At 37.2% G+C, this 15764-nt stretch overlaps 1 long non-coding RNA gene across 2 annotated transcripts in view; it reads left to right on the top strand.

Moving 5' to 3' along the window:
- LOC104144442 (uncharacterized) overlaps nt 1-8020 on the top strand; it is a 60502-nt gene extending 52482 nt beyond the window's left edge. For both annotated transcript variants that reach the window (XR_011141648.1, XR_694131.2), the window contains one exon: nt 7378-8020. This is a non-coding gene — a long non-coding RNA (uncharacterized lncRNA). The remainder of the gene's footprint in view (nt 1-7377) is intronic.
- The last annotated feature ends 7744 nt before the right edge of the window (nt 8021-15764 follow it).

Raw genomic sequence — 15764 nt, 5'->3', positions numbered from 1 at the left:
AAAAATTAAAACCATGCCAAGCCATTTTAAATTAGACTTCACGATAAACTGAGATTTGATATTCCTGGATAATTACTAATGAGAACACTTTCCCTTTAATTATCTTGTGGTCACCATTTCAAAGGTGATTAAAGCTATTCTTCACTAGATGTGGTTATAGATTTAATGCAAACCTGGTCTTTCTTGTGGTTTTATCACAGCAATTAAATCTGGCTTGCGCACAGACTTTGTGTGGCATGAGGGATTTCACCAAGCAAAATGATTTTACCCTTCAGGCAATGTTAAATTTAGGAAAAATATAATTAATTATATCAGACAGGTATCTATTATACATAATGCACACATTCTTAGAGACCAGGGGGCCCACTTCTACTCAAAACAGAAACACTCATTCCTTCCAGCTCTGGTCTAAAGTACAGTAGCAACTGTTGCCCGTTCAGACATGTCTTAATATGATCATTTTTATGATCTGTAACAAGCAATCATCCCTTCTCTGAGAAGAAAGAAAATAAAATCCTAAGTTTTAAATGCACGTTCTCCATTTCTCTTCCATTTTTTCAGTGTACCTTTTATGATTCTTCACCTTTCCTTCTGACTGTATGCAGCAGTTACATCTTGGAAATAATACAATGTTAGCCTATTACAGTTACAGGCTATGTAATATGTTTCTATTTAGCTTTTTTCTGCTGATTGCAAGATTGCTTGATTGCATTTTATTTTTCTCCCCCTGGACTCCTGGATGGGCTTTTTTGCTAACTTGTCTAATACTTTGCAAGCCCTCGGCACACAAAAATCCTCCCATTTAATTAGGGTTTAGGCCTTCTGCTAAAGACAAAAGGCTATATTTTCAAAATGTGAGTAGGCACTCAAGACGCCCATGTCAGTGATACTGAATGCTACTAGCATGTCTTTCATCAGTGGATCTCAAAGCATTTTAAAAACATTTGCAAAACATCAGGGAGAGAGAAATAATGTATACCCAGTTTACAGATGCATGAACTGATAGACTGTATGAGTTACTGATATGCCATGCTAAACGTTAAACTACCCTACCTTTGATTACATTAAAAAGATGGTGTTTGAGATAGGTAGGTGAGTCGGGCATTCTCATTGTTGGTGGGGTTCCACCCTAATCCTCTGGATAGTTTTTCTGTGGGGTAATAGAGTTAGATTTAAAATGCTGCATTTAAATGCAAAAGGAAAATGAAAATCAGGGGATAGAAGCCACTTTTCCTGTTTCTCTTTCTTCTAATGCTTCATATTATTTTATTCATCTATCTGATTAAAATAAAACAAAATAAAAAATGTAAAGATAGTCCTAAGGAAAAAATGGGGGTAGAGAACTAGTTTTACAGTTGAATTACTGAACTAGAATGCTGTTTGGAAATATAAGCTGTAAAATCTTACAGGCTTACCAGATTTCATCTGCATCTTCTTTTATTGTTTCTTTTTAAATTCAAAAGCCTTAGTTCTTGAAAGAGTCTTGGAAGTATTATAGCATTTGGAACAGTGACATTGTAAAGTATAGGGTACTAATCACAGAGTAGCTGTGCAACATACAGCCTTTTCTATCTGTCATATTTAATAACTAGACTATCATATCATTTGATTCTCATGTGCCAGATTCAGAGTCCTACCTCTCAACAGTTTGGAACCATGACAAAAATAATATCACTCAGCCAATCTTTTGACTCAAGTGACCTTGGCCTTTGATCCAGTCAGCTCATATCAGATCTTCAGAGGGTCAAGATACACCTGTTTTCAGTATTTTAGCATAAAGGACCGTAGGGGCCACAGGTTACTCAAAGGAAAAGGCACTACGTGGCTCTCTTATGGATAGCACACACATTTTAAAGTGTTTTTAATGCATATTTCATTTAGAATGTTCTTACAGCCTGCACAGAGAAAGAGAGGCAACTTGGCAAAACAGGTATCATATATATAAAGTGTCTTAGCACTTAGCAGCACACAAACATACTCTGCTGTACGGGATATAGCATGATCAGGTACATGTCTGCCATATTAAAGGATTACAAGAAATTAAGAGAAAATAATACTTAATACTGAATGTAAAAATATTCTGGTTTTTAAAGAGGTATCTCTTGAAGGAACCATATTATAAGATATAAATCTTCAAAATTTTCTTGATTTAGCACTATAGAGACTATTAATACTTATGACGACTGCTTAATTTCTCCTTCTGAAGCGTACCAGAAAGCCATATGTTAGAATGTAGGAGGCTTGTAGCATGTCCATTTAGTCCATTTAGTCAGGAATAATATACAGCCAGAGGCGCTGAAGATGACTATTTTGTTGATAAAAACATGCCAAAAGTATTTTGTTCCCAGCTATGAAGCATGGAATAAACTTTTGATGATCAATGCTGACTTCTGTTGGAAATTTGAGCTGTGTATATACCAGACTAATGTGTATGCACCCTAAGCTATAGAAGTATTATTATCGTACAGATCATTGTTTGCAAACGGGAAGCTCAGAAGGCTGTGAAGATAATTTCTCATGACAATTATTATGTACAGTAGGTGTAGAAATTGTTTGCCCGTGACCCTCGGTAATTGCTAGTGAGGCATGCCTGCACATCTATCAGGGAGAAAACAAGGACTCTTCATTTACAGAAATAGTACGTTTTTACCAAAAGGTATAAGCTGAACTGATCCTAAAGTCCCATTTCCTAAGGTTTCTAAAACCACACCGCAGTATGACCCCAGACAGCAGAGCAGAAGCTTTTGTGTGCATGTTAAGAGTTAATGATGAGAGTCTGCCATTATAAGGAAGAACCAAGATGTAGTGTTTTTAATCCTTTTAGTATAAGATGGAGACTGAAGTTTTGTGCAAAGCTTCTAATCTACAGTACTACTACGAGTTTCAAGTAACCATATCTTAACTTCATGGATGATCTTCAGTAATATGGAAAATTCCTTAAAGAATTTCCTTCAGTGGGACTAGACCATCTTCAGCAAGCAGCAGCTTCCACCTGGGACCCTTTTTAAAAATCCCATCATATAGCAACATTAATTTCACTAAACTCATGGGAGACTTCTGCTTGCAAAAGGAGTGCTTGTGTGAGCCAAAGCTATGGGATTAAATCTTTAATATTGCTCTAATAAAACAGGAATGAACAGAAAGAAGCTCACATTAAAAAAGAAAAAAACAGAACCAGGATTGCTTGTGTTCTCGTCCTAGCCCTGCTATAGCTTTCCTTCCAGTGCTCTCTGTCATTTTTTTCTAAATTTTTGCGTTTGTAAAATGGTGGGAAATTGTCAAGTTTATCCCACATATGGTTACTGATCTATGAGGGAGATGCTGAGCTTGGCCCCACCCTGCCTATGTCTATTAAGAAGGTAATGCCTACGCCTGAAGCTGATAAGAAGGTAAATATGTTTGTATTTGTGAAGTGCTACATAGTACGAATTATCAGTTATGTTAAAAATGGTACTTTAATAAGCCAGAGCAGAAAGAGCTTTATTCCCCTAGGAGTGTGGGTAGTTTTCTATGCGTCTTCCTTTTTACACAGATGGAATAAAATGTCTTACAAAACCTTAGATAGCAGGACTGTTTGGCTTCTTATATAGGATATAACGTTATATAGTATATATAATATATTATATACTATATATAGTATAGTAACATTCATTTTTAACACAGCCTGCATGCTGGTCTTTTTACATCTAGTATAGACAATTAAAAGTGCACGCATTGGTATAAATTGAGCCTGTAACTTTTTTTTTTGCCTTTTTCACTATGCCACAAACGATAAAGGCAGCCAGGTGAACTGAAGACCTCTTTAAACTGCAGAGCTCTCTCTGTTTTCCTGACCCATTTTAATTAAAGAATATATAGCAGCAATCAAAGATTTTTCTGCCAAAGACTGTTCGGCTCCTGACTAAATTTCTTGCATTCCTTTCATTTCCTGTCCAGCTCCTCTGGGCTCCCTACCGCTTTCTCTTGGTTCCAGGCACTGCTTCCCCCTTCTTTGCAGCTCTAGATACCTCCACCTTTTCCTAAAAACAGTATCTTTATTTCTTAAGGGGCAGGACAAAGAAGACATTAATGCAATCACTTCTCTTGTCCTTCCTACTCTTTCCTGCTGGTCTTGGACATGGTATTATCTTTCTATGCACAGCTTTGGATGTGCAGTTAAGCAGAGCACCCTTCCTTTCTACAGTGCGCCATGTGCACTCCCAGCCTTGAACGGCAGATTTCTGCCTCAAAAGACAGACCTACTCATTTTCTCACTGCCAATCTTTAGATATCCAGGAACATAATTTAAAGTGGAATAAATATGGCAAGATAGGAAAAATTATGTTCCTTCTGTTTATATTGTCCAAGAATGTTCACTGGCTGCAGTGAAGTCTTTCTATTTATCAGTAATTTCATACACGTATCAAGCAGGGAACAGATGCAGTTAGGTATCTAGAAGCAAATAGTCTTTGTAGGTCAAATTGAAGGAATGACTGGCTCTCCAACTTTGTAGGTGATTATGTGTTGGTTACAAAAAGAAAAGTAAATCCTGTAAACAAGCATGTGCTTATCTTTAACTGTGAGAGCAGTACCATTTCCTTAATGGGACTGTTGTCTGGTTAAAATTAAACATGTGAAGAAGATTACGGACTTACATTTCAAACATATCTCCTCAGGGAGAGTAGGATTAATAAACTGTAGCTCTGCCAGTAATACATGCTTGGATTTTCTTGTTGTAACCAATATACAAAATCTAACTCTATCTAATCTATCTCTAATCTGGAATAGGAACTGGGAAATTTTGGTTGTCCTGGTCTGACATCTGCTATTGCCTTCCTGTATGGCTTTGAGAAATTTACTCAGGGGCTTAGCATCTCCATGGTAAACTGGTTATATTAGCAATACAAACAACCTAATCAATACATAGACTAGCTACCCTCCATACCCAGTGCATCCTGTTAAGTATGCTCAATTATCCTGAGCAGGACCCTGCACTGTTATCATGCTTCTGGCCCTACTCCTTCTTTAGATATTCTGGAGGTTAGATCTGATTCTTCTACAGCATATATGATAGCCTCAGTGAAATACAGATGTTCCTGCATTGCCGGCTACCCTGACAGCTCATACAGCTCCATCTTCAAGCACCAAATGAGTAACCAAGAATCACAGCTTTAATTTCTTTTCAGGTCAGATTCTGGGCTTCCTAATTGAAGATTTATTTGTGACCCCTGTGTTTTCAGCTGGTTTAGAAAGCAAGATAGAAATAATTTTACAAATACTATCTGAAAGCTTTATTACCTTTTTACCAACTCAGGATATCTGGAGAGAAGGGAGGCCACATCATTTTCTTTCTGTACATCCTGCGGTTTACTTACACAGCCCATTCAGGAGTCTGAGAAAGGTTTTCCTCAAAGCTTGCTTCATTTCAAGTCAGGAAGTATAAAATTGGTTTCAGTATCCTTAGTACATATGTAGGATTTGGGTGTGACAACTGAGCAACAGATAAGTTTTAAGAATATGCAAGAAGGAGCTGAATACAGTGTCTAGCTTGGAGAATATCTCATAACTCTTAGAAGACAAGAGCTGAGTCAAAACAAAAAGGAAACACACATGCATTTAACTATATATCTCTTTTTCTTCCCTCTGGAAATGACATTCAGACTTTGGTACCCTGGTCCTTGGACTTCCTAACAAATGGGTTCATACGTTACTGCCAAAGGACATTTAGTGGGTCACACTGGTAAGCAGAGTGTTGGCTCCCTCCGCTCCTATGCAGCAGCACATGACTGCCAGATACTATTCCCAGATAGTGGGAATCTTGCATATATCATAAATGACTCTGATACAGAAACTCATTATAGCTGAGTCTGGCTGTCCTTTCATATGTGAGACTTCACTGGAGTAAAAGAGGAACTTTGAGTTAAGATCAATAGTAGGATCAGGCCATAGGAAAAGAACTGAAAAGCCTTATTGATTGTTTACTACATTAGAAATGCAAAAACCCCATAGATTTTGAATGATGCTTGGTGTTCTTAAAAAAGCATAATGATAAAATAATTGCCTGATGCCTTTAAATTAAGTGTTTTCTCTGATAGTCTAAGCCTTTACCTAAGGCTTCTAAATTTATTTCTTAGCCTGACTAGCCAAGTGACCTTTCTGAAGTTATTTATATTGTCTTTATATTTGTATTCAATTACTCAGCATAAATCAGAATGAGAATTCAAGGCCCCCTTCTACTTTACCTTTATCAGCATGCAATGAGCCTGATCCAAAGTCTGCTGAAAACAGCAGATGGGGCCTCACTGACATTAGCTGACTTTGACTCAGGGCGTTATATATACCGCATCAAATTCAGATCCCCTCTGTAATGCATCCCACTTTGACAAGTTGTATAGGTTTGGTGTTATCATATACCTGGAACATATGTTGGAGGTTTCTCCACATCCTTTCTTCTGTACATAAAAGGCTGTTCTTTGTATTTAAGAAAAGAAAAACAAATGTTTTGCTAGCAACAGAATTAATGCCGCCTGATTTCTCACGGATTTATATGCTGAGTCAAAATGCTGCTGACTTTATCCACTGAAAAAACTTCAGTTACCCTTCAGGCCTGCTATAACACCTCCTGCAGCAATATCTTTAGCTTCCTCTCATAAGATCCTTGTCCCTTCTTTGGCTCCCTACTGATCTTTTTTGACCTGTAAGATGACAAAGGGACAGCATGTATTGTAACTAGTCCAAAGCTCCGTGAGAAATTCTCTCCATGGGGAACTCATATGGTCTTTCTCCACTATTCAGCTGCCGATTTTCAAGAAACTCATGGAACCTAATTAACTTTGTGACTTCTGCTCGAAACTGGGATGAAACCAGGACGTCAGACTGGGAGGAAATTGATCACCAAAGGCTCAAAGTCATAGGGTGATGAAGGCAGCTGGTCAGTAGACTCAAAGTTATTATGAGGAGGAGAAACAGATGTGAATAACATAATAAACAGTGTGATTGCATAAGCCTGTTTTCTGCTAAATATTTCAATTCACTGTGCCAACTGTTGGCCAGGTAATTATTGGCCTTTTTGTGGAGGAATTAATACAAAACCACTGCTTTTTTCCCTTTTGTTAATCTATATGAAGGCACGAGAAGCAATTTTTAGTCCAGCCTTGCTTTCCTGCTTCAGCAAGGGTGGCATAAAGTTAATGCCTTTAGGCTTTGCTTTTCCTTTAATGAATTGGCTTCAGAAACTTAGGTCTGATTAGGACTGTCTTTTGGTGCTGTTTTGGCAGACACTACCCTAGAATGGATAGGAAGATTGTACAGTGCCTCCTGTTACGTTTTTTTCATACATGGATAACTTTTACAAGTGGAGTCTGTAGCTTAATATCATAATCTGTTCCCTGTTTGCAGAGCCCATGTCACCAGTTCTCCATATGAAGCCCTCATGTTTTAACTGGGACAAAATACACCAAGGATTTTCACAAGATTAACAATAGCTTTTGGGACTAATGAAGACTGGCTCCAGCCATGAGGTCACAGCTCAGCTGTGTGATTCTGATTCTTGTAAGTTGAATGGACTCAGTAGGAAAAACCTGTACTCAGCACTTCTCTTTGTCTTTCTCAAAGCTTTATCGCAATGTGTATTTTTGCCCTACAGTATATTGAAGCCTGATGAACATGGTGTAAGATGCTCACTTTATTAAACTATGCTTTCATGCCATTTAATATATTCTTATCTATTTTCTGGGTACACAACCTAAGGAGAAAATATGTCATCGGCCATGCTAAAACCATTGAAATATCTGGGAAAGAAATCGTCCTCGAGTCTCAACAAATCATCTTTTTGCAGCATTGCATGTTAAGAATTCATTTAAGAAATGATCCTCAAGAGGCCACATGTGAATACTGTGCCATCGTAATCTATCTTTTCCTGACTATTAGCTTGATAATGGGGATTCCTTCGCACAGTCATTATGCATTGTTGTCAGTCTTCAGCCAGTTTTATGACCTGTGTCCAAGATGTACCCTCATTCTCATTAAATGCTTAAAATGATCCATTAATCTCTTGCTTTGTTTCTCCAATTCTTTTTTGGCTCTTCACAGAACTTTAAAATGTTGGTATTTGGTGGATAGCAGGAAACTAATATAGCTAGAGCTATGATCTATTCCTGGTTCAACACGCAGAGATTTTATCTATTTCTATTGTGAGCACCAACTTTTAACAAGTACAATTGTACAGTTGCACTTACGAGCACAGCTTAACATCCAAATGAGTGTGCTGACTGTGTTGTACCCCAGCAATAGCAGTGATAGACCATAATTAAAAAACTCTCTACTGGGTCGTACTGGCAGTGTGTGTATATGGAGGCTGCACCCATACAGTTTAGTTACTGTTGTTATCTGTTAGAATATGTAGTCTGCACCCATGGAAATACTTCTCATCATTTCTTAATCGTAAAGAAGATATGATCTCTGCTAAGACTTGCAAGAGAGGCTTTCCATTTCAAGTTTATATTTCAGTTTGTCCACTGAAGGGTTTAAAAAAACAATTCCCCTTGCCCAGCTTTTAAAACTCTGCTAATTAGAAAATGAAAGTCAATCAGTCATGATTTAAAAAAATGCTGTTGATGCACAGCACATTTAAAGAAGGATGCAGTAATCATTTAAAAAATCATTGTGAAAATATACTAAGGATCCCATACTGGTACACTGTAAATTAGGAGAGGTTTTTATTTTAGTGAGCATGATAATAAAAAGACTATTCTATTTTCAAGCAGTACAATCAGTATACGAAGACAGTGAAAGAAAAAATTGCAAGAACACAACTTCTGTTACTAGTTCCTATTCCTCCTGTCCTGGGAGTGTAGCAATCTGCGTAGACTCTCAGCCCTTGTCTTTTCACGACTGATTGTTAGAGGTCCCTGCTTGATCAGGGAGGTTGGACTAGATGATCTCCAGAGGTCCCTTCCAACCTCAACCATTCTGTGATTCTGTGATTCTGCGATTCTGTACTGGAATTAGAAACAGTCTGCCTGTTCTGCTCTTTATCTGGCGGACAAAGTACTAACAGAGCAAATTGTACGTTATTTCACTTTTCAACATGGGTTGTCACTGCCAAAGTCTGTTGATATGGTGACACTAGTTTGCACTGTCTCGACTAGAGTTTTTTAAATAAATGGGGTGAAAGCGGATGGGCAGGCTCTTTGCAACTCTTGTGTCAGCTGTGTACTGCTACTTCCCCGCTTACCTACATTGCCTGATGATTAGTTTGATCACTGCTTAATGCCTGATCGTTCTTCCTACAGAGCTTGCTTTTTCTTTATTAAACTAGTTCACTGGTATCATGAGTTTCTCAAGCTCGGTTATTTTCTCTTAAGAAAAGAAAAAAGGTCAGAGATACACCTTCCCTAACAGTGTACTTTCCTTGCTAAACTTATGTCCTTGTGTACATACCAAATTAATAAAGTTGTGATACCTAATAAAATGCCTGATACACAGCTATTTTTGTTTATACATATTGCCATCAGTTTACATGTTAATAGGCAAAATGCATGTTTATGGCAATCGTATTTAATCCTACTCTCAATGGATCAGATGTGATCTGTGGGAGGCTGGCCCACTCTCGCTGTTTCTGCTTTCCACCAATGTTTGGAAATACACCAACTTTCCTGAACACCCCCCGCCTCTCCCCAGCAATCTACTGCATGCTTCTATGCAACAGCTTGCTCCTAAAACATATCACCTGTGGACTGATGCCATTTGACCTTGTTACTCATCTATCAACCTATTTCTGTCTCTCTGTTTGTCTCAGGTATTTTTAATGTGTCCATCACCATGGTTTCTCATAGTACTTAGTACTCACCCTTTAACTGTTTAGCAAGTCTAGCTTTTAACGTTTCTGTGTTTTGATTAAATCTTCTTTACTTTAAGGCCTCCCCTGAAGGCAGTGGAAGCACATCTGTCCATTTTAAAGAATATTGGCTCATTCTGTTAGACTGTGCAGTGACTTTACTGTCACTTTAACTATTTTGGGTTGTACTTAAGAGATATTAAGAATAAAATTGCTAAATGTGAGCTCGTAAGCAGTGGATGGCACCCCAAATCTTTTGAAAGTAAGGGAAGTTTTGCTGTCAGCTTCACTGTGAACAAAATACTGCTTATTTAATTTAATTTTTCCTCCAAGATGATTTGTGATCCTGATTCTTCTATCCGCTCCATATTTGCTAGCGTTGTTGTCTTTAATTCTTTAACAGAAGTCTGATATTTATTGAATATTTTAAATGTGTGGGATTATTGATGGCATGGTTTCCATACACAGATTGGAAGTATTATATTTGTACAGATCCTAGTGTGTTTAAGAACCTAGCATGGCTGGGACTTTTAGTTGCTATTGGATTAATAAATAACATTCACTGTCATCGATGCTGTTAAGGAAAGCTATACACCTGTGTTATGAAGTGCACCCATATTACAACATTATTATGAAGAGCATGGTTCTTATGTTAAAAAAACTTCAAGCACCTAATTTAAAGTTACAATTTCATAAAATGAATCCATTAATATCCAGTTTGGTTTACAAATACAAAAGGTCCACTTTTGGCTCAACACCTTTAAGAAATTGGAGCTGGTTAGATTTGAGGAGCAGATGGGAATAGCTGGCATTTAGCATACTTACAATTTGTTATTACAAATAAGGCTAGATACATGTACTTTGGCATTTTTTAGAAAATTCATGTGCCACTCACTGTCATAGGCCCCATTTTTATGGGCCTTTTATTCTGGAGAGTGAAATATTGTTCATCACTGAACTTTTCTAATCTCTGTGGCAAGTTAAGGATGGCATTGCCCGCCCCAAGAGTTCAAAGCTCATAGTACTGTCTTGCAGTCCACAAGATGTACTTGCAAACTATTTATTGTGGGTTCTTCTATTTTGGTTTTAGCCTTCCGGCTGCATTTATGCCACACATTTAGATTTTTCTTGGCAGCAATGAGAGCTAGAACTGCTTATTTCATAAGCTAGAATGTTAGTTTTCATATATGACAGAATGCTACATTTGATGAAAATCATTTCTCTTTCTTCAACTAGTCCTACTTTTACAGTCCTACTGTTGAATCCATAGAGACGCAGAACCTGTTATTTTGCACTGGTAACACTGGGAGTATACTTAACGGGGCTGCTCATAGCTCTGGTTTGCGTGTTCCTGCTACAGATCTATATTCAATTTTTTTTAATTTCAACCTGCTTACTAATTTTTCCAATTGATTGGCTGGAAATAGCAGGTATATGTAATATATCTTAGTTTTACTATTAAAACTGTAGTCACTTAAACAGACCTTTCTAGTTTGATGGGCTACAGCTCTGAAAAGCCCTGAAATATTTAGCTTAGGGTTCTAGGCCAAATGTATATCAACCTGTTATTGTCTGCCCAAAGTTTTGGTTTTATCCTACAAAATATGACTTTTGAGTAGGTATAAGGCCTACCGTCCTGCATATTTACAATGGAAAAAGAACAAAGTATGTACTCTTCTAACTTAAGGGAATATCAAGACCCTCTGCATTGCCTTGTTTTTCAATTTTTTTAGAACTGTGACCCCAGTTTTGAATCTGAAGGAGCTGCGCAGTCTGATTTTTGGCCTTGTGCATAGTCCAAATTTAACAGCTATACATCAATTGCATCACACTAAAAGTTAGATGTTCTCTGATGGTGAATTGTATAGGTTGTGTACAATGTTTTGTATTTTTATATGTCTGGAAATCTCATATATGAAATAAGAAAAATGTAACAATATATTTTAAAATATTTTTATGTTTTTTTCTGAATTTTTGTTGTTAGCCTGCACCAGCACCAATTCAGATATTTGGGTGAGTAAGAGGTACCATTTTTGCTCTCGATACCTAACATGTTTTAAATACTTCCCTACAAAAACATCCCCCAATACGGCTACTCTGTATGTTCCCTTAGGTGCTGACTTAAGTGAGTTTAGATATTTACTATCGTATTATAAAAGCTGCACGAAATGAACATTCATTGATGTGTTTGATTAGGATACTTTCAATATAAATTTTATCAATATGTAAGTTAACAGAAAAATCATGAGTAACTCCTTTCTTGGAAGAAAGAATTGTTCCCTTGAGCATATTATTTTCTTTTCATTTCTCTTTTAGTTATACACTGCAGGGGAAACAAAAGAGAATACAAAGTTGAATCAATATAATGGCAGGCATAAGAAAAAGCGGTGATTACTGTCTTTTGCTTCTTGGTCCGTAATCTCCATCCTTTTCTAAATAGTTTATAGCATATGATATGGATGCATTAGTGAAGACTAAAGAAATAGAAGTTTGTTATATAATAACAGGAATTAATCTGATTTTCCTTATAAATAGGTAAGTTATTTGCTGTATCTTCTGAGTAGGTCTTTCCTTGACAATTGCTGAAAGAAATATATTTTTTCTTTATACATCTTATAGCCAAAAATACAGTTAGAGATTGGGCGATTTCCTTAACAGCAGATTCATGCCCAAGGACCTTTAATTTCAGACGTAAAGTGGCTTGGCTGCATTCATAAACAGAGCCATGAATTCTTTTCCATCTAAACTTATGGTCTTTGATTTTCACTGAATGACTGACCATTTCAGCACGCTCTCCTGATCGTATATAATTCAGTCCTTGACCATGACAAACCAATCATTCACAACTGACCCTTGAAATTAATTAACGCCAATCACTGCTATCAGTCAAGAGACATTCTGAGGGATTTCAAAAGAGGAGATTGATGTTACATAGTGCTAAAGGTAGATGTAGAAAATGCAGTTAGTCAGTGAACTTCAGAAGAACTTAAATTACATTTATAGATTGCTAACATCCATTCTAGTACATGTAGTTACAAGATGGTAGTCATCAATGTATACTAAAGCTGGAACAAGTGCTCAGTGTGAAAATGCTAATTTTCAGATACTTATATCTTGAAAACCATAGGTGGTCTTGGCATGGAAAATATCATGCTACCTCCAAATTTGAATCTCTAAAGCATAGCAGGAGGCAGATCTAACCAGCACTGTGACCATATGTGTTTGGGATTTCATACACAATAATTAATTTCCATTCTGTAAAAATGAATAATTTAATATAACATCCCACATGAAGAGAGGCAAACACAAACTGATACTTTAAAAAAGAAATATGCCATTGAACAAACTTTTTTTCCTAATCAAAAGCAACTTTACATGTTATGAATAAAAATAAAATGAAAAGGAATCTATTTAGCTGCTTTTACTTCTCAACATAAGCAACTTATGAAGACTTTCTCTGGGCAATTGGAGGATGTTTAATTGAATAAAGGACTTACTTAGAAGAAAAATGTACTATGCAAATTGGTTACCTGCATGTGTGTTTAACATCCATGTTCTGATCTAACTATGTTTCTAGTTATGAACATGCTTCCTCATTCCTGTATGATTTGCATCTGAAGATGAACCATCATCAAAATACTCAGTATTTTTACCTCAATTCAATAAACCTGACACACCTGCAACTTAAGTTTCTTTACAGAAATAGTGATAGCCAATAGGCTTGGATGTCATTCTCTCACACAGGTAAGTTCAATATAAATCATTTTGGAAATTATTATTCTGATGTCAGATAATCAGCAACATCAGTGTTGTCATCTTACCTGGGGTGCTGCTTTGCCAAAGGAATGAGAAGTAAAGCATGCAGTGTTACTCTCTATGTCTGCTGAGAATACACTTGCACCAAGCTATCCAGCATGTGATACTCTCATAAAAGCATGTTTTGCCAAATCTTCTCTCAAGTGATACTTGAAGTTAAAAAAAAAACAAAACTGTTAGTTGATGCATTTGTCTCCTGTTTACCACGTTCAGCTGCCACTCCAAGCTCTGTCCAAGAGTAAAACAGCCCTTTTTTTTCAAATAAAAAAAAAGTCAAGTTGAGAGAGAAACAAGAACTGAATCTTGAGACTTGACTTACTTTACTGGTAAGACTGAATACAAATCAAAACCATGTGGCGGGTTGGAAGTTTTTAGCCACTTAAAACTGTTGACTGGCACCTAAGGAGGGTTTCAGAAATCCAGTTAGGCTCCTAGGCACATTTCAAAATCCCACTAGATGCCAGTCTGACTACATAATTTAGAAAAAATATGGTCCTTGTGAATGGCCTCTAATCTCTAATACCTGTTGGATCTTGATCCAAACTATGAAATTAGAACTGGATCCAGATCCTACTGTGCAGCTAAGGCTCCCCATAGCTGTAAATGACAGAATAAAATTTATTGCAGAATGGTGGAGACTTCTGGGAGATATATGTGTCTTTTGGGGTTTCTTGCATAAGGTGTATAACCAAATTGACAGCTGTCAGTCAAGAAAAGGATATTCTTCAAGCTTTCTTTGCTTTTGGGTATCAAGTTTTCATTACATTACTGAAGAGCACCTAGCAGCAAACAAAGAGTAACACCACCTTGCAATTGCTTGATTAGATGTTTGTCAATAAGAGAATAGCTAACTTATCTTTAAGAGCAGCACAGCTAGAAAGGCAAGCAGAGATCAGATTTCTGAAGTCCAAAGACAGACAGGGGCTAGCTGTGCTGTGCCACTCCTGATATCTTGACAAACAACACACTCTTGCAGTGGGTGTGAACACTGTCAGCTGGAGTGATGCGGTTAATGATGACATTACTCCCATTATGTAGGTTTTGCTTTTCTTAAGCAATACTTAGAAACTTGTTTCCCATGCTCTGCTACTTGTGGTATTATCATTAACATCTGTTCTTTTTAGGCTGCAACACAGTTTTGCCAGATCTACAGTCCACCAGGACAACGAGTTGGAATTTTTTACATAAACATATATATACATTTTTTTCCCTGAAAATGTTAATTCAGCAAATAATTAGGCATGTAGTAATTTTTGGCAAAATTTTCAGTGAGGTGGTTTCTTAGGTTGAAAGTGGACTTTCTTTAAAGGGAAAGAAGTAACCTGAAATGACACAATGCCAATTTTAGTTTGTGGATTGAAGAGACCATTGGAGATGATTTCATATGACCAATAAAGATTCCCCTTCAAGTAGTTCTGGTCATCTCTCATGGTATATCTACATACCAGAAGGCAATGTAATGTAGAGATTCCCTGCTACTTTAAGCTAACTAGGTACAAGATGTTCTACTCAACGAGTCAGCAGCCTAGCCACAGCCATACATGCCTCAGTAGCAGGGTACGTTTTTTCCACGAGCTCCCTGATGTCCTGGCTCTACTGTCACGTGGACCTGAAGAAATCTGTATTTCCCTTCATTGCAATAAACTTGTTACTGTGTGTGACTTTAGTGAAGACACACTCTTAGCTCACAGATGACTAACGTTACCTGTGTGAGTTGAAAAGGCTCTTGAGACAGCAGAGGGGGAAGGATAACTAATGGGTTTATGCCTTTCAGTACAGCATATATCAACAGAAGGTCTGCTGTCCTTCTGCAAGTACTGCTTTTTGCTGCTCTGCTGTTGTTAATGAAGCTGCAGCTTGCTTCTGTCTATCCCTGGTTTCCGGTGTCTGGATTGGTTTGAGGTTGAGAGTGGTTTCCTGTTTCTGTGCAGCTCTTGGTTGTAGTTTAATTGAAAAGACATGTCAGCAAATATGTGTCCAGTGCGGCTAAGGAAAGAGCCAAGGTCCAGTTTTCTGCAGCAAAGTGACTGTGAATATAGAAATCTTTATAGAAATAGAAAAAAAATCAATAAGGTAATGTTTGATGTCAACAGCAAAGTTTATTTCTCTCTAGGAAAGTTGGGCAAGTGTG

Source organism: Struthio camelus, chromosome 5 (genome assembly GCF_040807025.1).
Source record: "Struthio camelus isolate bStrCam1 chromosome 5, bStrCam1.hap1, whole genome shotgun sequence".
NCBI lineage: Eukaryota > Metazoa > Chordata > Aves > Struthioniformes > Struthionidae > Struthio > Struthio camelus.
This window is presented reverse-complemented; position numbering and strand designations above follow the sequence as displayed.